The 23,437-nt window shown below is 44.5% G+C and overlaps 1 long non-coding RNA gene, 1 other non-coding gene and 1 pseudogene across 3 annotated transcripts; 2 read left to right on the forward strand and 1 right to left on the reverse strand.

Annotated features, from left to right (window-relative positions):
• The first annotated feature begins 702 nt into the window (after positions 1–702).
• On the forward strand, positions 703–4,127 carry LOC9268800 (uncharacterized; annotated as a pseudogene). Its single transcript, XR_001544202.3, has 6 exons — positions 703–889; positions 990–1,061; positions 2,911–3,027; positions 3,114–3,148; positions 3,492–3,592; positions 3,725–4,127. The product of XR_001544202.3 is annotated as an uncharacterized protein (transcript).
• A 17,224-nt stretch (positions 4,128–21,351) lies between these two features.
• LOC112938399 (small nucleolar RNA J26) lies at positions 21,352–21,503 on the reverse strand. The gene has a single exon (XR_003241598.1). It is a non-coding gene; the product is annotated as a small nucleolar RNA J26 (small nucleolar RNA).
• A 91-nt stretch (positions 21,504–21,594) lies between these two features.
• On the forward strand, positions 21,595–22,916 carry LOC112938308 (uncharacterized). The gene is made up of 2 exons (XR_003241440.2): positions 21,595–22,582; positions 22,675–22,916. It is a non-coding gene; the product is annotated as an uncharacterized lncRNA (long non-coding RNA).
• Positions 22,917–23,437: the final 521 nt, after the last annotated feature.

Consider the following 23,437-nt stretch of genomic DNA (forward strand, 5'->3'; position numbering starts at 1 on the left):
GTCTCTCGCCGCCATGCACCTGAGCTCCTTCTCCAGCAAGCGCCGCGCGGCGGAGGCGATCTCCACGGCCTCCGCACGGCGCGCGTCGGCCCACGCGACGTTCTTCCTGAGCACCGCCTCCTCAGGCCTCCCTGTCCCGGCGAACACGGCCAGAGCCCTCCTGAGATCCAGCGCATAGGACGCCATGTTATCCGCCGCCGACTGGGCGGAGATCACTGCACCTTCCGCCCATCCCACCTGCTCCGGCGAGGGAGGGTCGGGGTCCTCAAGGTACTCGGTGGCTTCAGACAGCGCTGTCGCCGAGATTTCCTCAACCTCTCGGTCGTCGGCCTCGTCCTCCGGGCCGGCATTCATCAGCTCGTCGATGAGCTCCTGGAGGTCATCGTCGACGGCCACCGGCATGTCGTCCGCCATGATCGACGCACGCAGCTTGTGGATCGATCTGAGTAGGCGGGTGTGGATCATGCGGCTTCATTCGATTTATAGGCCCCAGCACTGCATGCGTATCCGACTCGGAGTAGCTCTGTTCTTTACACAATCGGAGTCGGACTAGCTAGCCGCCGCCCTAGATGGGCTGGCCCACGCAACATTCCACCTTGGGCTTCGATTTGTCTGTGGGCTAACATGCATTTCGGCCCACATTCCTATCCGTTTTTGCTCGGGTGGGCTGGGTTAGGGACTCATCTGCAATTTCGAGGATTCGAGGAGGGGTTTTCTGTCTCTAATCGCTCTCGCTCCCCATTTCGCTTGGAGGCGGCGACGGCGAGAGCCGAGAGAAGATGGCGGCGCGGGGGCAGAAGGCGGTGGCGGCGCTGCCGCATCTGGTGAAATCGCTGCGCAGCGAGCCCGTCTCCAACGCCCCGAGGCTCCGGCACCTCCCGTCCCTCAGGTAACCCGCGGGCGCATCGGCCTCCTGCGCAACCGGAGGAGGGCTAGTTTAGTTGATGTGAATGTTTCCGTTGATTGGGTTTCTGATGAAATCTGTGCAGGAGGACCTTCTCTCTCTACGATCAGATCAACCTCATCGACAGCGTCCCCGAAGACCAGCTCCGCTTCCAATCGTAATGCCCTCCTTCGTCCATCCTTTTTTTTTTTTTTGCTTCACACCTTGCATGGATAGCCTTCTTCGTTAATTCACATCGTTGTTCTAGCTGTCGGACATGAATGTGTGAAATGCGGATGATATTGGTGCAGATTAGGCTCTTGTTTTTATGGATGGATGGATGGATGGTACTCCGTAGAAAAGTTAGACGCTTAGGCTTGATTTGTTGACTCAAAATAGTTTCCATTATCTAAGGGCAAGATGCAAAGCTTGGTCACAAGTATAGAGGTTTACTAGCCTCTTCCATCCTTTTTGCAGAATTCGCATGAGGGTTCCCGAAGAGCAGATCAGCTAAGACCACTCGGCTTCCAACTGGTCACTTGTAGATTACCCACCCCCAAACTGATCAGTTTTTGTCAAAAGTAAGATATGACTGCTCAGGGAGTAAATTCTAGCTGTTCATAGAAATGGAGTCAAACTAGTGCTTTCACAGCTACATCCTGGAGAATGACTATTTTAAAGTGAACCTATCTTTTCTGTGATATATGTTGGATCGAGAAGTTTAGGTTAGAAGTGGAACTACTGCAGTAGGGTAGATTGTAAACCCTTGTTAATTAGGTTGGTACCTTGACCCTCTCTAAAAACAATCTTCTTATTTTGGGTGGTCCTTTATCTGTTTAGAAGTACATGAATGGGTGTTTGGAGAATGAGATAAATCTTGGAGATTCAGTTGTGAGGAAAACAATATCGGATGTGATATGGATTTGTGGGAGATTATACAGTTGATGAAACAATATGGCTGTCAACGTTTATGCACCACAGACTCTAAATCTGCAAACAAACCCAGTTTGCATTGTCTGTGTAGTGCGTACTGTTACGTGCAGATGAGTGAAGGTTGTCATGCTGATGTTTCAATATTTGGTCCATCTGTGTATCTGAGCTAAACCATGTAATGAACTGTTCCTTAATTTTAATAATAAACCAAGAGGACTTAGACCGTTTGTCCAAAGGCAATCAATTTGCACCACTGCCATCAGCAATGGATAGGACAAAATGTACTGAATTCTCATGTTGTCCAGTACTCCAGTGATCTTGCTAGTTTTGTTGTCGTCAATGTTTAGGACTTTAGGCACCACAAACCTAAGAGATCTCCAAATAAATTCAGCTCGCATTGCCTGTGTTTGCTTCAGTTTGGTCTGTTTCCTTTTTAATCTGTGTATCTGAGCTAAACATTGTATACTCCCTCCAGTCATAAATATTTGACGTTTAGGGCAAGATTTGGTCAAACTTTTGAAGCCTTGACCATCAATTACTTCTCAGATTCTTAGTTTAAAAACACAAAAAAATGATATGCTTAAGTTTGTCTTGAAAAGTATTATAATAATATCATAAACTTATTAGGTTTATAAACTTATTCTAACATAGAATTGATGGTCAAAGTTCTAAAAGTTTGTCCAAATCTTGTCCTAAATGTCAAATATTTGACCGGAATAAGAAACCAAGAGGGCTTAAACTGTTTTTCTGAAGACAATCAATTCGGACTACTGCCATGAGCTTTGGATAGGACAAAATGTACTGAATTCTAGTGTTCTCCAGTGAATTTCCTTACCCTTGTGTTATTGTCTCTTCAATCTGATTGATATTTAGTCTGCACTCTGCAATTGTAACCCGCATGACACAACTAGTAACTTTTGACATGCATAGGTTTTGGCATGTCTTGGAGGCTTACAGTTAAAGTTATGATGTGACATTGTCAATGCCATTTTTTTTCTTCAGAAAATTTCAATACGCTCTCCAACTTTGATCCATCCCCTCTAGTTGAACTTATATATTTATCAGGTGGCTCAAGTCTGTTCTTCTATCTGCAGATATGATGACACTGGATTCAATATTAACAAAGTAAAGTATGAATGAAGCTTGTTGATAGTCAAAAACAAGATAATGACATGGGCACCCAAAACATTTGCAGAGATAACAGCTGAAAGGTAGGATTCATGCTTGAATCAGGTTTCTGGAAGTGTTGAATTTGCATTGCTTCCCATTTATTTTCTATTTGACTAACAATGCATCTTTATTCAATAATACAGTTTATCAATCCTATCCCAGGTAATTCTGCTATTGGTCAACATTTTTAGGCATTTTATCTTTTAATGATCAATCTACAAAGCTTCATTAGGAAGCTAAAACAGGAGTTGGCTGTTTATCAATCTACAAAGCTGTGCATTGTATTGGTGCACAACTATTTTTGAGAATTTCAGAGTAGAATACAGTCAATGCAAACCTATCATGGAATTAACTGAATAGTTTAATTGTCCAAGCATCTTTCTCCTACTGGGGCTCAAGATGTGTTCCAGGATATCGCACCCTCATGGTTGAATAGTTTTTTGTATTTCTAAATCAAAAACACTGTTTGTGGGTTGACATCATCTCGTGTGCCATGCTTCTCCAGAGATTCTGATTCTTGGTTGTGGTAGACACATCCAACCGATCAGTCCTGAGCTCCACAAATTCATTCAGTCAACTGGAATGAAACTGGAAGCAGTTGATTCGGTAAAAGACCAAATGCTCCTTATCAACATCATCACTTCTGTTGTAAACTTCAATGTAGCAGATATTTGTAGTTTATTCACTACCTGCAATGTTTAGTCTTTGCACATGTTTAATCCTTCCGTTGTATGGCAGAGGAATGCGGCTTCAACATATAACATTCTGAATGAAGAGGGAAGGCCAGTTGCGGCTGCACTTCTTCCTTGCGGAGTCACTTCTTGAAACACGAGTGTTATATTTGTGGTGGTGAGCATCTTCTCTTTCCAGTCGATACTCGATAGAGCTGAAATGAAGCATATTTGTTGAATGGGAACACTGAAAATCTGTAACATGAACAAGTGCCGTTGCCCTGTCCTTTTCCTTTTCCCCACACAAGTACCCAACCCCCTAGGAGAGATCACACCTTTGGTTTTGTGGGTTATTCTCTTGTAATCGCGGGAGGACAAGGTTTTTGACCTAGTAGTATACATCAGAATAACGAGTCTGAAACAAGTTGATTGTCTTATATAACATCACCCTCGGTTTTTTACTACTACTACTTCACTTGTGTTGTCAGTCATGTTGGCATTTGGGTCTGACCTAGCATTTCCAGTTGTTTCTGCCAGCACTGCAAGACGGTGCGACGCCATATGTATTCCTTCTCCCGCATGTGGTAATACTGCATTCTGACTTGTGCGCGTCGTTGGTGGAGGTGCGGTTTGTTGAATTTTGGACCGCCGCCATTACAGATATTGCCAGGTTTCAGCATGTTTGCATGGGCCTGAGAAGCTCGGCTTTCTCCTTGTTAATCATGTCGCCAAACTACGATCCAAATTATAGTGGCCGGCAGCGTGAAGCAGAGGCCATTTCAGTCTGCACGACTTGGCAGCCAAAAACATCTACTGCTGCTGGCTGCTGCTAGTAGTACACTAGTAGTAGTTCAGGCGATGAGAATGAGATAGATACATCACACATGGGCGACAAGGTACACGTGAGGCACGCAGCTCTCATGGCAAAACACATCGTTGTCGCCTGCTGGGCTGGGCTGGGTGGCCGCCATTGATGACGCCGATCCATCGCTGCCTCCGTCCACCCACAGCTAGCCTCCCTCGCCAACTTCCAACTCCCCACGTTCCTCTCCGTCTCCTCCGTCCCGTGGCATATTCCTCTCCGCCGGCGCGATTTTTTCTCCTCCGTACCGCGCCGTGGCCCCGCCCGGTCAGCGCCCGATGCCCACTGACAGGTGGGCCCACCTACAACTGGTTCCTGCCAGTAGGGGTGGGCGTTCGGTCAGACCGAAAAACTCGGTCTCGGTCTTCGGTTTTTCGGTCAGTTCGGTCTTCGCAAACTCAGGACCGAATTTCATCCAAAAAAACTCAGAACCGGCAAATTCGGTCTTGGTCTCGGTCTGACCGAAATTTTTGAGGAGAGTTTGGAACGAAAAAATTTGGAACGCTCGGTGGAGGGCGGCAGCGGCGGCCGCGGCGCGGTGGAGGACGGTGCCAGCCGCCGCGTGGTGGAGGACGGCGGCGTCGGCCGTGGCGCGGTGGAGGACGGCGGCGGCGGCGGCGCGGTGGAGGGCGGAGGCGGGCGGCGGCGCGGTGGAGGGCAGAGCCAGCGGCGGCGGCGCGGTGGAGGCTGGAGGAGGAGACGGTGGCATGGTGGGGGCTAGAGGAGGAGGTTGCACTGGTAGTAGGGTTAGTATCACTTCTAGGGTTTGTTTTAGTGGGTTTATTGGGCTTCCTAGGTCTATTGGGCCAAAATTTCGGTCATTTCGGTTAATTCGGTTAACCGAGCCCAATAACCGAAATGACCGAAATAAATTCAGTCTTTTGAGGGCTGGGACCGAATAGATAACCGAATTTCTCGGTCTCAGTCTTTTCGGTCTCGGTCTCGGTCTTTTCGGTTCGGTTCTTCGGTTCGGTCTAAATATGCCCACCCCTACCTACCAGGCAAGTGTGGGCTCTGTGCTGTTCCCATGAGGCGGGCGGTGGAACCGAGGAAACACATTGCGTGGACCAGGCGGTGGGCCCCACCTGCAGGGTCTCCCTTCCCCCTTCCCTGTCACGTCCTGATAAATTCATCCCGAATTAAAAATCATTCTCTAAAAGGAATAATAGAATTAATTAAAATTCGAAAAGAAATTGGCAAACACTAAAATACGTACAAGAAAAATTCAAATGTGGCCCGGAGAATTTTTGTTAAATTCTCCTTGGTCTAAAAAGAGCCTTCAAATTTTAGTGGAATTTTCAGAGCACAAATAATAATTATTAAGAAATAAACAAAGTTAAAATGATTTTATAAAAAGAAAAACCCTAAAAAGTCTTTTTCCCCCTTCCCCCTCTTGGGCCGGCTCGGCCCATCTCCTTCCCTCTCTCTCCTCCTCCCCGCGGCCCACTCGGCCTCTCCCCGCGCGCGCGCCGCTGACGGGCGGGCCCGCCCGCCACCCTCGCTGACGGGTGGGGCCCACCTGTCATCCCTGTCCTCCCGCCGCTCCCGCCGCCTCGCCCGTGCCCTAGCGCCGCCGCCGCCGCGAATCCCGCCGCCTCCCGCCGTCCACGCGCGCAATAAAGTGGGGGGAAATATTCCCCGTGATTCCCTCCCTCTTTCCCCCCCCCCACTTTTCTCTCTCTCTCCCTCGGATTCGTTTGGAAACCCTCCCGCAAACCTCGCCGGCGCCATTGATGGAGCCCGAGATCGCCGCGCCGGTTTCCTTCCCCTCCGGCCGCCCTCTCTCACTCCCAACCCTATTTAAACATTCCCCGTGCCTCCCTCCACCGTTTCCGCCACTCGCCGCTCTCTCTCCCCGTCGGAATCGAGCTCGCGCCGTCGTTCCCTCTCTCCGCCGTCGCCGCCGAGCTCCGGTCCGCCGCCGTCGTCGCCTCGGACCTCCTCCCGCTTCGGCGTTGCCTCCTTCGGCTTCGCCGCGTCCTCGTCGACCTCGTCCACTCCTCCGTTTCGCCCGCCGACCGCCGGAACGCCGCCATCCTCGTCGACCCGAGCCGCGCCGCCGCCTCTCTCCGCTTCGGTCGCCGTTCCCGTCGTCGTCGTCGACCCGGGGTGAGCCGTGGACCGCCGTTTCGTTTCCCCCTTCCCTCCCCTCTCTCGGGCGCCGCTCCGCCGCGCCGGTGGCCGCCGCCGGCGACCATCGGGGTGCGGGCGCGCCGCCTCCCCGTCGGCCGTGCCGGCGAGGCCGCCTTCGGGCGCGCCCCGCGGCTGCCATGTGGGGCCCGGCCGTCAGCCGCCCGCGCCCTCGGGTGCGGCTGACGCGTGGGACCCACGGCGCCGGCCGGCGTAAGCCGCGTGCACCCGGTCCACCGTGGACCGTGAGGTTGCCGCGTGGGCCCCACTCCCGTGGACCCGGTCCGTGCGTCCCTCCCCTCGACTGACGCAATAAATCCGTTTTTAAATTAAAATTTAAATGAAGAAATTCGTAAATATCCATTTAAAGAGCATATAAACTTCAAATGGCCATAACTTGGCCATTTGAACTCGGAATTGGACCGTTCAAGTCTCTAATTTTTCCTTAAGAAGTCAAGAACCCATTTTTGTGCTTTGTTTCTGCTTGTTATGTGGAGTTTAGTAGAGTAAAAGCCTTTTCTTTTCCGTTGGTCGTGTAGACGCTGCAGCTTCGGAAGATCCGCTCTTCGTGGAAGTTGAAGCCGGCGTTTGGGAAAGCGAGCAAGGCAAGTCACATCATCCTTGAGCATATTGAATCCCAGTTTATAAAATTATTTTGATTTAAATTAATGCATTACCGCTTTATTTAAATTCCCGCGTTATCACTGTTTTATTTAGCCATGCCTATTTATCGTTGTTAAGACATTATTATTGCTATTGTTACTATTACCTTGTTCACCCTAGAATAAACAAAACCCCAACTAGTGGGTACTCTATTCATGGTTCCACTAGTATGAATTTAGGTAGATGCTTCGCTGATTAAATAGGACAACATTAGGTGGTTTTTATAACTTTAGACTTTGGGAATTCTCATATCATTTGGACACTATGGAATGGTTGGCTTATGGTGGAATTGGACATACACCTCTCTTCCTCTTTCAAAACCCCTAAAACCTGTTTTCCGGTGGGGTTTGGGTGCATGCCAGTTGTGGGAAGTAGCACCCCGGCCACTATAAGGATTAAGCTCGGGCCTCTGTTGCAAAGCACTACCGTACTTCCACATGTCTAGTGGGTAAGGCTTAGTTTGTGGCTCAGTCTGGTTATAAACAAAAGTACACGGATGGAGATGGACGAAGTCGGGGGTCGATGGACATCTCTAGGACAAATGAAGGCTACACGAGCTGCGGCCCGGTAGTCGAGATGTCATGGCACAGGGCTGGTGTCCTGCTGCTGGGGGCTCATTCCTGCCTACCTGTCCCGGAGGTTCCGGCCGTAGGTGGGATTGGGTCGGTACTCTTGTTTATGGCTAGGATGGGTTGGGAACTATGTCACGTCTTCCGTCCGTATACCGTGGTGGTATGTGGCACGTGGTTACACGTGAGGAAGATGTGTCTTGTGGGTAAAGATGTACACCTCTGATCAGAGTATAATCTATTCGAATAGCCGCGCCCTCGGTTATGGGCAAGCCGAGCAATGTACCCAAGTCAGTGTTTTAATTCTTAAAATTTGCTTAACAACTAAAATGTGGAATGGTTGGCCTGGGTTGGCTTGGGACGAGCTGGGACCCAGGGTCGGGTTGCCAGTTCGGTCTGAATCATCGTAGGCCTTGGGTTAAGGCAGGTTCGTGTGGGTTCACGGCCTTGATTAATAATACTGTGTAGCTCTAGGATCGTCTTTACAAAATAGCTTTGGGCAACTAAGTGACTCTTAAATGCTGTTTACTGCAAAACTTAACCCCTATTATTATCCCCTTGTACCCCCTTGCATTAATCATGCATCTGCCGGTGTGACTCGCTGAGTACTGTGGTTGTACTCATTCTTGCTCTATCTTTCTTCCCCTTCAGTAAGAGAAGCTTTGGAGAAGATGTCTTAGGTGGAGTCCTGGCTTATACCCCAGTTGAGCGCCTGTGAAGATGGAGCCGTAGGCCCGCTAGTCCACTGCTGTTTATTTTTGATTGTCAGGACTGAAGTGCCTTTGTAATAATGTAAATATTATTGATATAATAAAGATGTGTCTTTTATATCATGTTTGTATGGTGTACCCCGGCTTTTCCTGGGACGGGGATTAATACACTAGCGTTCGGGAAAATGCAATTTTCTCGGTCGCGACATTCCCGGCGTTTAAACACCAGGCTCACGCAGCGTCACCTCGCCTGCGCCCCCAAACACCAAGGAGAGGATTAGCTCTAGTTCTTTATTTTGCATATATTTATCAGTCAGATAAATATATGCAACTGAACCCCCACAACAATGACAAGTTCAGAAAGCACCCATAATATGATCGGCTTCTCCACCAGTCAATTAAATCCATCTGCATATTCATTTTATTTGCGGAAAGTATAATTTAATGCAAGGTGATACATATAGATTGTAATTACGAAAATATAATAAAAAGTTGGCCAAAGGTTTTGGACTTGCCCGAGATACCCGAAATTGAAGAATGAATAAACCAATAAGAAATTTGAGATAAATAGCTAATTGAAAGAAAACAATAAAACACAAGTAAATACGAGAATAGTATTATGACTGTGATGGACGTGAGATGCATAATCCTAAGATGCTTGGTCTATGATAGTACAGATTATCGACTCTCACTCCATGGCCCAACTAGATGGCTTATATGTATCTTCAAGTTAAATATAGTTACATATATTTGTTCGGTTTGACTTTGTAAATATTTGTGATTTGTATAACAGACTTTAGTTGTGAACAAAAAGATTTGATTTTGAACAAGTCTTATACTTCTATTTTAAGAAAGAATAATTATTTTACTTTGAAAGAAATTTTTCTTCAATTGAGAAAATTTATTCAATAACCCAATTATATGTTGTTTTATATAGAAAATATGCCGTACCTTGTTTTCTTTACAAAATATTAGTTCATAGAGTATATTTGAAAGGAATTCTTTTATTTGTACCGTAATATATGAAGTTAAGTTGTATTTGTATTTACTTCAAAAACTTACATTCCAAATTAAATTACGAATATGATAGAATGAATTAAATAAGTGACTGCAATACTAATCAGAATTTGCAAGATCTTTGAAGAGTTTGAACCAATTTGCAATTTATATGCCATATGGCAAAAGGGCCTGTAGCCTAGGGGTAGGCGACATACCCGTCGACAGCGAGACGCCTGTGGTGACTTCGTCAATCTCCAAGATGGTTTGCGTGCGTGCGTTCATAGGGGTGAGTATGCGTGTGTTGTGACTTGTGAGTATCTGCGTTGTACTGTGTAATTATAAAAAAAAATGCCATATGCAAATTTTCTTATACTACTATATATACTACTAATAATTCTACCTCTAGTTTCTTGGACTCCTGGACCATATAAAGGAATAAGTTCACTTTAGGTCCCTCTATTTGTCGCCCAGTCTGATTTTCGTCCCTGAACCACAAAACCGGGTACAACCCGTCCCCCAACTTACGAAAACCGGATAAACGAGGTCCCTTGGCGGTTTTAAGGGCAATTTTGGCTGACGTGGCGCCTACGTGGCCATTTTGACTCAGTCTTCATCTGATGTGGCACTGACGTGGCGCTTACGTGGCAATTCAATCCAGAAAAATAATAAAACCTATGGGACCCACTTGTCAGTTTCACAAAAAAATAATAAAAAGGTGGAACCCACGTGGGCCCCACATGTCATCATCACTGCTCCCCTCTTCTCCCTTCACATACAATAATAAAAAATAGTGGGACCCACATGGGTCCCACATGTCATCCTCACTGCTTCCCTCTTCTCCCTTCACATACAATAATAAAAAATAGTGGGACCCACGTGGGTCCCACATGTCATCCTCACTAGGAACCATGCAAGTATTAGATCATAGATCGTTACCACTCGACGCGCTGTGCAGCGGAAGAAGACGTTGAGAAGTCGAAGGAACTCTCGCGAAGTAGCGCGCGTCGATGTAGAGGAAATAGTCGATCACACCGGCTCGACTTTCTCCTCCTCGTGCGTTCTCCTCGCCGTACTCCCACGCCGTACTCCAAGGCCTGTAGGACTCCTATTCGGATCCCTATCCGAATTAAGCTCATATTGCATTTCTATCCAATCCCCTTATTCCGGCCCATTAAGCGTGCGACCCTGTAGGTTCATATATACTCGGCTGTAACCCGAAAACTCCTTTTCGGTCCACGCGTCAACAGCGGCCCCTAACAGAACGTATTGACCCACCGGACATACATAAAAATCATATCGGCTGAACCTCTAGTGTATACTTGTACGAACCCCTTTGCCTCACGATATCGATTAAGCTCAAGGCTAGATATGTACCATCCTCTAATAGCTCAATCATTCACTCGAACCTGTTGATAGATTATATAACTTGTGATTGACTTCTCAATCACCTTTGGCATTGCCATGCACTTCCATAATCTACAACATCGAGGGGCCCAGAGATATCTCTCCATAGGAGGGGCAAATTTCATCTTGATTATTCATATCCCACTACATGTTTCATAGCATACCCAAAAACTACTTTTATAACTACCCAATTATGGAGTAGCGTTTAGCAGTCCCTTAGTAAGCTACTACACATGTTGAGAACCATGATAATCTCAGGTCTAAGGATTCAACACCAACACTCAATGAGATCACTGATGACACAACACATATGGCTCTTGCAGTGTCTCATGTTGGGTCTATCCAACAACATGTTCACCAACATGTGTCCACATTATTAATTTGGTATCTCTATACCATGATCCATGAGACATGATCATCAATTAATACATGTGCTGATCATATAAACATATTTGTTCCACATATGATATTTGATCAGGGATCCTTTAGAAATAGTAACAAACAACATAAAGAGTCTCATGAAAGAATCACATATTCATTAACCAATAAGGAGTTATCAATTTCAAGGAACAATGTCGGATAAATATGTAAACATAGTATGTGATACAATCATATCTATGATTGCCTCTAGGGCATATCACTAACAGTCTCCCACTTACACTAGAGTCAATCATGAATGTATCTTACACCCATTGCCCTAGTGTGTGCCTCATGCTTAGGCTAAGGGAGTGGCTTTGTCAACGGATATGCAACATTCAAATCCGTATGTATTTTGCATATCTTCACATCTCCTCTACCCACTATCTCGCGAATGAGGTGATACCGCCGTAAAATGTGTTTGGACTTTTGATGCAATCTAGGTTCCTTGGCTTGCGCAATGGCACCACTATTATCGCAATAGAGGTCCGTAGGGCTAGAAGCACTAGTCATCACACCTAGTTGAGAAACGAATTTCTTTATCCAAACAGCCTCATTTGCTGCTTCAGAAGCAGCAATGTATTTGGCTTCTGTTGTAGAATCAGCCATTGTATCTTGCTTGGAACTCTTCCAACTTACAGCGCCTCCATTCAGGCAGAACACAAATCCAGACTGCGATCTAAAATCATCTTTGTCGGTTTGGAAGCTTGCGTCAGTGTAACCATTTACAGCGAGCTCTTCCTGTCCTCCATAGACTAGGAACATATCCTTAGTTCTTCTCAAGTACTTCAGGATATTCTTTACAGCTATCTAGTGACTCGCCTGGATCTGATTGGTATCGGCTTGTTGCACTAAGTGCATATGAAACATCTGGACGTGTACATAGCATAGCATACATAATGGATCCGATTGCCGAGGCATATGGAATCACACTCATCTTGTTTCGCTCATCAGTCGTTTGAGGACACTGATTCTTGCCAAGATTAATGCCATGTGACATCGGTAAGAAACCTTTCTTAGAATCTTGCATGTTGAACCTCTTCAACATCTTGTCAATGTATGTACTTTGGCTTAATCCAATTAGCCTCTTTGATCTATCTCTATAGATCCTTATGCCCAAAATATATGCTGCTTCCCCTAAGTCCTTCATTGAAAAACTATTTTTCAACGATGTCTTAACAGATTCAAGCATAGGAATATCATTCCCAATCAATAATATGTCATCTACATATAGGATTAGAAACACCAGTGCGCTCCCACTAATCTTCTTGTATACACAAGGCTCTTCTTCGTTTTTGAGAAAGCCCAACGCCTTGACTAGTTCGTCAAAACGAATATTCCAACTCCGAGATGCTTGCTTCAACCCATAAATGGATTTCTGCAATTTGCATATCATTTTAGCTGATTGTAGGTCAACAAATCCCTTGGGTTGTGTCATGTACACATCCTCATCGTGATTTCCATTGAGGAAAGCTGTTTTGACTTCCATTTGCCATATCTCATAATCGAAATAGGCAGCAATCGCTAAAACAATCCGAATAGATTTTAGCATGGCGACTGGCGAGAAAGTTTCATCATAATCAACACCTTGAATTTGTCTGAAACCTTTCGCCACCAATCGTGCCTTGTAGATGTGAACATTTCCATCTACATCTGTCTTTTTCTTAAAGACCCATTTGCACTCAATGGCTTTTACACCATCAGGTGGATCAACCAAGTTCCAAACTTGATTGACATGCATGGATTCTATTTCGGATTTCATGGCTCCAAGACATTTCTCAGAGTCTAGTCCCACCATTGCTTCCTCATAGGTAGTAGGTTTATCATTGTCTAACAATAATATATCACGTTGTCCTGTAGTTTAACAACGCATACCTCGCAGGTGTACATCGTATTCTTTCGGACCTTCGTGAAGCCGGTGCTTCCACAACTGGTTCAACAACAACTTGTTCAACCTATTGAACAACATCTTGCTCAGCTTGTGGTTGTGTGGACGTTGAAGCGTTTTCCGGTGTTTCCTTAATTTCTTCAAGTCGCACCATGCTCCCACTATCCTTTCTTGAAATAAACTCTTTTTCCAAGAAAACACCGTGTCGGGCGACAAACACTTTGCCCTCTTCTCGATTATAAAAATAATATCCTTTCGTTTCCTTAGGATACCCCACAAAGAAGCATTTATCTGATTTAGGTGTGAGTTTGTCCGATTGCAAACATTTTACATAGACCTCGCAGCCCAAATCTTTAGGAAAGACAAACTGGGACGCTTCCCTGTCCATATCTCATATGGTGTCTTATCCACTGATTTTGATGGAACCCTGTTTAGTGTGAACGCAGCTGTCTCTATAGCGTAACCCCAAAAGCTTAGCGGCAGATTAGTTTGGCTCATCATTGATCACACCATGTCCAACAATGTACGATTCCTCCGTTCAGACACCCCATTCCACTGAGGCGTTCCTGGTGGAGTGAGTTGTGGAACAATTCCACATTCCTTTAGATGATTGCCAAATTCAAGGCTCAAGTACTCTCCACCACGATCAGATCGAAGATACTTGATTGTCTTGCCCAAATAATTTTGTTCCTCATTCTGAAATTTCTTGAACTTTTCAACTGACTCAGACTTATGCCTCATTAAGTAGACATAGCCACATCTACTAAAGTCATCGGTAAAGGTAATAAAGTACCCAAAACCACCTCTGGCAGTTGAGCTCATTGGTCCACATACATCAGTATGTACTAGTCCCAATAGTTCACTTGCCCTTTTACTTTGACCCGTGAAAGGTGCCTTTGTCATTTTGCCAAGTAAACAAGATTCACATGTCTCAAATGATTCAAAATCAAACGAATGTAGAAGTCCATCTCTATGAAGCTTCTCCATGCGTTTCTCATTTATATGACCCAAGCGACAATGCCAAATAAAAGTGGGATTCAAATCATTAGGATGTTGCCTTTTTGCATTAATGTTATAGACTGAACATCCATCAAGATTCACAATGTATAAGCCATTCATCATGGGTGCATGGAAATAGAAAAGGTCATTATAATAGACTGAACAACCATTGTCCATAGATCTAAAACCATAACCTTCTGCTTGCAAACAAGAAGCAGAGATAACGTTCTTACACAAAGCTGGAATGCAATAACAATTATTTAACTCCAAAACTAATCCTGACGGTAAAGATAATGTCATAGTGCCGACCGCAACAACAGCGACTCTTTCTCCATTGCCCACGCGAATGTCCACTCTGCCTCTTGCTAAGCTCCTACTTCTTTTCAGCCCCTGCAACGATTTGCATATGTGAGCAACTGACCCGGTATCAAATACCCAAGAATCAGTAGAGGAAGTAGCAAGATTAATTTCTATAACATTAATACCTGAGGTGGAACTCTTTCCATCCTGCTGCTTCTGCTTGAGCTGCTCTAGATATTTCTTACAGTTTCTCTTCCAATGACCTGTCTCCTTGTAAAAGAAGCACTCTGCATCCTTAGCGGGCCCTGTCTTTTGAACCTTGGTCTTAGAGTTGCTAGTACTCGTGATCTCATCAGAGTTTAGCTTTCTCTTTTGACCACTCTTCTTGTTGTTGGGCTTGCGCTTATGCATAACCATCACATGGTTGGAGTTTTTCTTAATGCTTTCCTCGGCAGTCTTTAGCATCCCATGCAATTCTGCCAGGGTCCTGTTCAGGTTGTTCATGTTGAAATTCATTATGAACGGCTCAAAGCTGGGAGGGAGCGACTGGAGAATCAAATCAGTAGCCAACTCTCGGCTAAGGGGAAAGCCAAGCTTATCTAGACTCTCGGTGTAACCAATCATTTTGATCACATGTGGGCTCACTGGATTACCTTCTGCAAGCCTGCACGCAAACAAGGACTTTGAGGTATTAAACCTCTCAGCTCTTGCTTGGTCCTCAAACATGTTACGTAGTCCCGTGATTATTGTATGAGCATCCAATGCCTCATATTGCCTTTGAAGCTCAGGGGACATAGTAGCAAGCATGAGACAGCTTATATCAAGGTATTCCTTGCATCGCCTTTCATGCTCCCTACGTTGAGCAGCAGGAGCATTGTTGGGCAAGTCAGCTGGAAAAGGCTGTGTAAGCACAAACTCTTTGTGCTCTTGCCTGAGAACAATTCTCAGGTTGCGATACCAATCCATGATGTTTGTTCTAGTCAACTTCTCTTTCTCAAGAATATACCGCAAGTTAAAATTGGATGGTGCAGGAACTGCTATGATGTACAATAGAAATATATGTATGCAAAATCAGCACCATGTTTACATTTAACCTTTCATTAAACAATTTAACAAAAGATACTCCCACTATGTATTGTGAAACAAAATTCCCTCTAGTAACATAGTGAGTCAAGATCCTCATTTTATTAGTGTCTATTGAGCTTTGGCATCACAGCTAGACAACTATCAAAATAGGTAAGCAACACCTTGCTAATCACATCATATGTGACTCTTGTGCTGTTGGGGTGACATCTCCATATCCAACCCAACCTATGCCCCAAGGTTCAAAACTGTTTTGATAACCTTGTCAAGTAAACCAATAATCTCCGCATATAGATGTCCGACATCTATCCTATTTTATCATGATAAAAAGTGACACTTTGCTATGGCAAACCCATCACTTATGATCACAACCGTAATAAGTGCAATTATTAGAAGAGCATAAATTATACTTAATTTTTTTTGAGGGAATATATCCTACCATGTCATATCAAATATATAACAACAATAAAGTAAGATAGATATAAAAACCCCAAGCGAAATCTAAGGGGCAACGCACACGGCGCCCTGAAAAGGTCACGGGGTACATAGATCTCATCTACGATTCGCCATGTGAAAACCTTAACGGCGTAAACAAATTATGCCGAAACCGAGTCAATCTCATTGGCTCGTTTTTCTCATTGGCGTGCGGTTCCAGTGGACATCGGACTATCCGATGAACACAATCGCGCTCGTCCTTGGTGAGTACTAGACATTCCAGTAAAGTCACCAACACACATACCGATTGATCTCATCAACCCATGCGGCTATCGGTTCATCTCATGTTCCGATCACCTAAGAACTCATATACAACATAATAGATCTCATCTACTACATCCGCATATCAATTATATGCAATGATCTAGATCATCAACTATACAAGGCGGCTCTGATACCACTGTTGGAATACGCGTAGGCTACGATAGCATAAATCAAAATTTTCTACCTCGTAAACCAGGAACCATGCAAGTATTAGATCATAGATCGTTATCACTCGACGCGCTGTCAAGCGGAAGAAGACGCTGAGAAGTCGAAGGAACTCTCGCGAAGTAGCGCGCGTCGATGTAGAGGAAATAGTCGATCGCACCGGCTCGACCTTCTCCTCCTCGTGCGTTCTGCTCGCCGTACTCCCACGCCGATCAGCACTGCAAACCAGCGGCACCTCTACCGGTATCCACACGTACAGGGATGGAACGCCACGCGCAGATGTGCTAGCACCCGCGCGCGGCTAGGGTTTTGCTCGGGGAGGGAAGTGACGGCTAGGGTTTCTCACGTGATACAATGCCTCCGCCAGTCACACCCCTCACGAATATATAGGATCCATCACTCGGGCCTCCAAGGCCCGTAGGACTCCTATTCGGATCCCTATCCGAATTAAGCTCATATTGCATTTATATCCAATCCCCTTATTCCGGCCCATTAAGCGTGCGACCCTGTAGGTTCATATATACTCGGCTATAACCCGAAAACTCCTTTTCGGTCGACGCGTCAACAGCGGCCCCTAGCAGAACGTATTGACTCACCGGGCATACATAAAAATCATATCGGCTGAACCTCTAGTGTATACTTGTATGAACCCCTTTGCCTCACGATATTGATTAAGCTCAAGGCTAGATATGTGCCATTCTCTAATAGCTCAATCATTCACTTGAACCTATTGATAGATTATATAACTTATGATTGACTCCTCAATCACCTTTGGCATGGCCATGCACTACCATAAACTACAACATCAAGGGGCCCAGAGATATCTCTTCATAGGAGGGGCAAATCCCATCTTGATTATTCATATCCCAATACATGTTTCATAGCATACCCGAAAACTACTTTTATAACTACCCAATTACGGAGTAGCGTTTAGTAGTCCCTAAGTAAGCTACTACACATGTTGAGAACCATGATAATGTCAGGTCTAAGGATTCAACACCAACACTCAATGAGATCACTGATGACACAACACATATGGCTCTTGCAGTGTCTCATGTTGGGTATATCCAACAACATGTTCACTAACATGTGTCCACATTATTAATTTGATATCTCTATAGCATAATCCAAGAGACATGATCATCAATTAATACATGTGTTGATCATATAAACATATTTGTTCCACATATGATATTTGATCAGGGATCCTTTAGAAATAGTAACAAACAACATAAAGAGTCTCATGAAAGAATCACATATTCATTAACCAATAAGGAGTTATCTATTTCAAGGAACAATGTCGGATAAATATGTAAACATAGTATGTGATACAATCATCTCTATGATTACCTCTAGGGCATATCATTAACAATACCACAGGGTGAGGCGGCAGCCATGGGACACTCATAGCAGCTATATTCCTTATTTTCACCTACTCAAGCAGCACCAGCAAAAAAAATCCTCACCTCGGCCAGCCGCAGCACCTCCACACACCAGCAAGCAACAACACCGGCCAGCTGCAACACCACACACCAACAAGCTTCTCAAGCAGCAAGGAAAAATCAACAGCAAGCAGCCGCGCCTTTTCTACACCTTCTTCTCCCCACACGCCATCGCTGCCTTGCTTCCTCACTAGAGCAGTTGCCTCCACCGTCAACACACTTGCTTCCTCGCCGGGATCTCCACCCTTTACCTCGTGCTGAGCCGCCACGCGCTTGCCCCGAGCACCGCCTCGGCAGCCGGGGCCTTCTCCGCCGTGGGCTCCTCCTCCGCGGGCTTCTTCGCCGCCGGGCTCGGATCAACCCTAGCACCGTCTTCCGTAGTGTCTCCATCAATGCCCTCGTCCGCATGGGCGCCGCTGCCGTAGGCCACCGCCGGCTAGGGTTCAGCCCTCGCTAGCTCTGATAGTCGCCTACGATAGAGCTCGTCGGGGCGGCCAGCGGGAGAGGAGGCAGCGCGCGCCGGCCGACGAGAGGGAGGGAGAGAAGCGGTGGTGCGCGGGCGGAGGCGGCCGGCAGGAGGGCGGGAGAGGAGCGGCGGCGCACAGGGACCAGCGGGGGGAGCGGCGCGCGGCGGCCCGTGGGTGGGAGGGAGAGGAGAGGAGAGAGAGATGAAGAGAGGGGAGATGGGGTGAGGAGGAAGAAGAGGAGGGGTGAGTTGGACTGACATGTGGGGCCCACGTGGGAGCCATCATTTTTTATTGTTTTCTGTGTGAGACTGACATGTGGGGCCCACGTGGGTCCCACCTTATTATTATTAGTTTTAGTGTGAAACTGACATGTGGGTCCCATAGGTTTTATTATTTTTCTAGATCGGATTGCCACATAAGCGCCACGTCAGATGAAGACCGAGCCAAAATAGCCACGTGGGCGCCACGCCAGCCAAAACCGCCAAGGGACCTTGTTTGTCCGGTTTTCGCAAGTTGGGGGATGGGTCATATCCGGTTTTGCGCTTCAGGGACAAAAATCAGACTGGACGACAAATAGAGGGACCTAAAGTGAACTTATTCCCCATATAAAGCCCACTCTCTAAAGCCCATCAGCCACAACGACCCACCTAGCCCACCTTCTTCCTATCCTCTCTCTTTCTCTCGCTCTCTTTCTTTTCCTCTCGCTCTCCCCCGTGCCGCCGCCCGCCGCATCCTCAGGTCTCACTGCCATCGCCGCCGCTCCACCTCACACGCCGGCCGCTGCTCCCTGCCTCCGGCGGCCGCCCCGCAGCCGCTGCCGGCCTGAATCGGTTTCATGGCTCCTCATGAGCCTGCCCCCAAGCTAACCCTCTCCAATCGATGCTGCTGCCCAACGACGAAGACACCCGCCTAGAGTTCCAGATTGGGATTTTCCCCAGCTTCAGCACCCCTTGAGCCAAGCATGGCTTGTCTCCCCCGAGTTCCTCCTTTCTGATCATCCCCTTTTCTCCCTACTTCTGTGATGTGATTTGATTGGTACTCTCTTGTGTGATAGCATGCTCTGAATTGTGATGCTTGTGAACTAATCCTAGCGACCAACTTGATGATGCTATAATCAGGATTGTACTTACTGTTTCTAGGGTTCTAGATAAATTGGCTTGCTAGGGTTGGACGAATAAATTTCTGTATGCCATGAGTGAATGAATGAATGCTGATGCAAGTGCAGTACTGGAATTAGAAAAGCTAATGAAAATCACACTAACATAATTAAGTCCTTGTATATGCTTGCATGATGAAATAACTGAATTTGGCACAACAGCAGGATCATATTCTAGAATAAATCTTATTGAATGATGCAGTAATTTACATGGTACTATACTTTGAAAATCATGCCAAGATATGTACTATAGAGAATGGAACACCTTGAATACAGATAGATGGTAACTGATTTCTTTGGATGATTTACTGCTACTGACTGTATGTCATGACTATAATTTACTAGATTAGAGTTGTTGATGCAGGGAAAAAAATAAACTATTGATTAACTAACTATTTACTGTGGTTTTATTCTGAGAGTATGATTTTAAACATTCGTTCTGCTACACAAATGATTTGGTAGAAAAAAAAAACTTATATGTTCTGTTAAGTTATTGAAATTTAGTAGAACTACGACTATTTATCACTATATGCATACTTAGATGTACTTCTATTGTCTCTTTTCTGTGTTTCGTAGTAAAGAACTAGATACATATGCAAACTTAACCCAGATTCATAACCAACTGGTTTCGCATGCTATTCTACAATTCAAATGATTAATAATTTATGATGGTTCCTCTATTAAGTCTGGGTTGATTTTCAATACTTTTAAATGAAATCAGATTAATATACACATACCCTAACCTTTCCAAGAATATGCACAGCTTAGATTTTACTTTGTTTGTATGACCAAAATCTGAAAGTTCTATATTTTTTTTTTAAGTGCACATGCATGATCAACTATCTGAATAAAATTCATGTCTTTCTTTACTAATTTCCCGTTCCTGGTTATATAAGCAGTTACATTGTGAGTTTTTGACTGTGTACATAGGCATAGGTAGCTTAGTTTCAGCTACAGAGATTGAGCAGATTACATTCTATTGCTGTCTCAAAAGGTTTCTGATGGACATTATGGTGTTACAACTATCTTAATTTCCAAGTTCTTAACGTATGGGGCAAACTGAAAAGTGATCTGTGCTCATGCCAGATCCTAACAGGGGACAAATGAAGTGCAGTGTTAAAGTTGCAATGGCATTTCAAAAAAAAAAAAAAAAACATTCATCTTTGATTTCTTGACTGGGGCTCATGTCGTGGCCACCTCCATCCTCCTGGTTGCCAACCGCTGAGGAGGCGCGGTGCAGCCCACCGCTTCCATCTGAGATTGTTGCGTGGGCGACTGGAAGCGGCCAGAGGTTGAGTTCCTGCTGGACAACTGTGGGCGAAGAGGCAAAATGGCTGACGAAGGCCAGCGGTGGCTGGAGATTGATGATGAAGCAGCAGTCTGTGGAATTCCTCTTCTCCATAGCCACTTAGCCCCTCCTTTCAAGATAACTTCTGTATGTTTGATGCCCCTCTAATAATAGCTTAGGATTTTTTGAGATATCGATAGCTACAACCAGTGCTCGTTCCATCATTCAATGACCTGTAACAATTTCAAAATAACTATGTTGGGCACCAGATGAACCCAGGCAGAGGTTCTTTGGATGGGTTTTTGTACACCACAAGGGTCTATCTGCAGAAAATTTAACAAAAATAAACTGGCCGTGCATCTTACTATGTTCGCTATGCAATGGAGTTTATGGGGGAAAGTTCAGTTGCTTTTTGTTCCATGTAATATCCTCGAATTGTATTCCGAAACCAACTTCTTAATATAATGGGCAGAGCTCCAACCTTTACTTCAGAAAAAGAGAAAAGGTCACCTTCTCCTAACTTACTCGCTTTGTTGTTTTTTCCATTCACATGCGTTTGCAGCTTGGCAACTAGAGGAGCTGACTTCTGGATTGATCTCCTCTCTTATTTTCCAACAATGAGCATTTGTTGCAGGTAATGAGCTTGTACAGCAAAAAAGGATCAAATTTGAAACCATCTGTTACAGCTTATATGTGTTTACATTGAATTAGCAAGTACAATAAAGAAGGCTCAAATTTCCCTTTTATTACAGTTAATGAGCTTGTTAAAGTCTGTCTATATATTAAGGAAGAAAATTAATGCTGACAAATTAGTTGTCAAAATTTGGAAGGCAAAATGTGGTTTTTTGAGCCAAGTAAAATTCTTGGAGTTGAACTATCCTATCAGATCACAATTGCGTGATTAAAATGGAAGTCCTTTTACTTGATATTGATCAATAGGTTTTAAGATGAATCTTTGATGGCCGGCTTAGTCACCTGTTGCTTTCTCCATTTTCTATATTTTATTTTTAATGTAAAGCTTTATACAATATAAGATAGTTTCTCGCAAGCACTCTTGGTTGGTGCATAAGCCTAATGTTTTTGTCATATATGGAATGGATTGGTCTTATCTATTATATCTTTAATAACAAATTTTAAGATATAAGCTTTTTGTGACTTCTGGTATTTTTGTAATCACCACCGCATTGTTCAATACAAGACAGCCTACTATTCATTTTATTGCCATATCTTGATTTATTAATCCTTGTTTTTGTACTACCAAGTGCAATTGGTACTGTATGCTGTTTTACCCCCAGGTTGCTTCGTACATTGCTGTAGTATGTGAAGGTGTGGAAAATGAGCTTCTTGGAAACCAAATTTCATTAATAGACCTCACTTAGGATCAGGGAAGAGGAGCTGTCAAGTGCCTAGATTATTTTTCTTACAAGATATATACTGTAGTAATCACATAAAACTGTTGATGGTCTTAAATTCCATTGTGGATGACTGATTGCCTGAAGTATTCAAGTTTCATAGGTACAACTAATATTCAAGTTTTATCTGTGCTAATCCCACTGTCGATATCGTTCAACCGCCGTTGTCTGCACTCTGCACTCTGCAGCACTGTGACTGCCGTCGTTTGCAGGTCTCCAGCACAAGAATTACTATGCTGTTAACATGTACAGACTGTAAAATTATGTTAATTTGAGTTTCATAAACCTTTTCTTTTGGTATCAGGCAACAGTTGAAGATGCCACTAATCTGTATGGATGGCCCCCTTGCATTGACACTCTACTATGTGTCTGTAATTTTGCTTCTGTTGCTTATGACCCCAACAGAATTTGATGATTCAGATTTGATGTACACCAATAAAGAATGTAAGCAAATATAAGAGAAGAGAAACGATGATGTTCTTAGTGACAGATTAAAGGCGGGCTTGATCCTCTTGATAGTGAGAGCTACTTCCTTGTTTTTCCTTATTTATGGTGAGCATACTTTTCAAACTAGTATTAAACAGTATGTTTATTTAGAAAACTTCCTATATCGAAGTTTCTCTTAAAAATCAAAGTTTATGATAGTTAATACTTAATTATATGCATTAATCACTAATCATGTTTTACGTGTAGCTCATAAGCTTGACCCATCCATCCATTCGAACGGAGCTTAACTATACTTTTCAAACTATTGTTTAGAAAACTTCCTATATCGAAATTTCTATTGAAAATCAAATAAATTTGTCTTGTTTATGATAGTTAATACATAATCAATTATACATTAATCATTTGTCTTGTTTTACATGTACTCTTTCCATTCGTAATATAAGAGATTTTAGGTGGATGTGACATATCTAATACCACAAATCTGGACAGTTTTCTTAACAAGATTCAAGATTCGTAGTACTAGGATGTGTCACATCCATCCAAAATCCCTTACGGCCTGTTTGGTAAGAGCAGGGAAGGGGAATTTATATTTTTGGGATGGAGGGAGTAGCTGATAAGCT

The sequence above is a fragment of the Oryza sativa genome, chromosome 3 (genome assembly GCF_034140825.1).
Source record: "Oryza sativa Japonica Group chromosome 3, ASM3414082v1".
NCBI classification, from domain to species: Eukaryota; Viridiplantae; Streptophyta; class Magnoliopsida; order Poales; family Poaceae; genus Oryza; species Oryza sativa.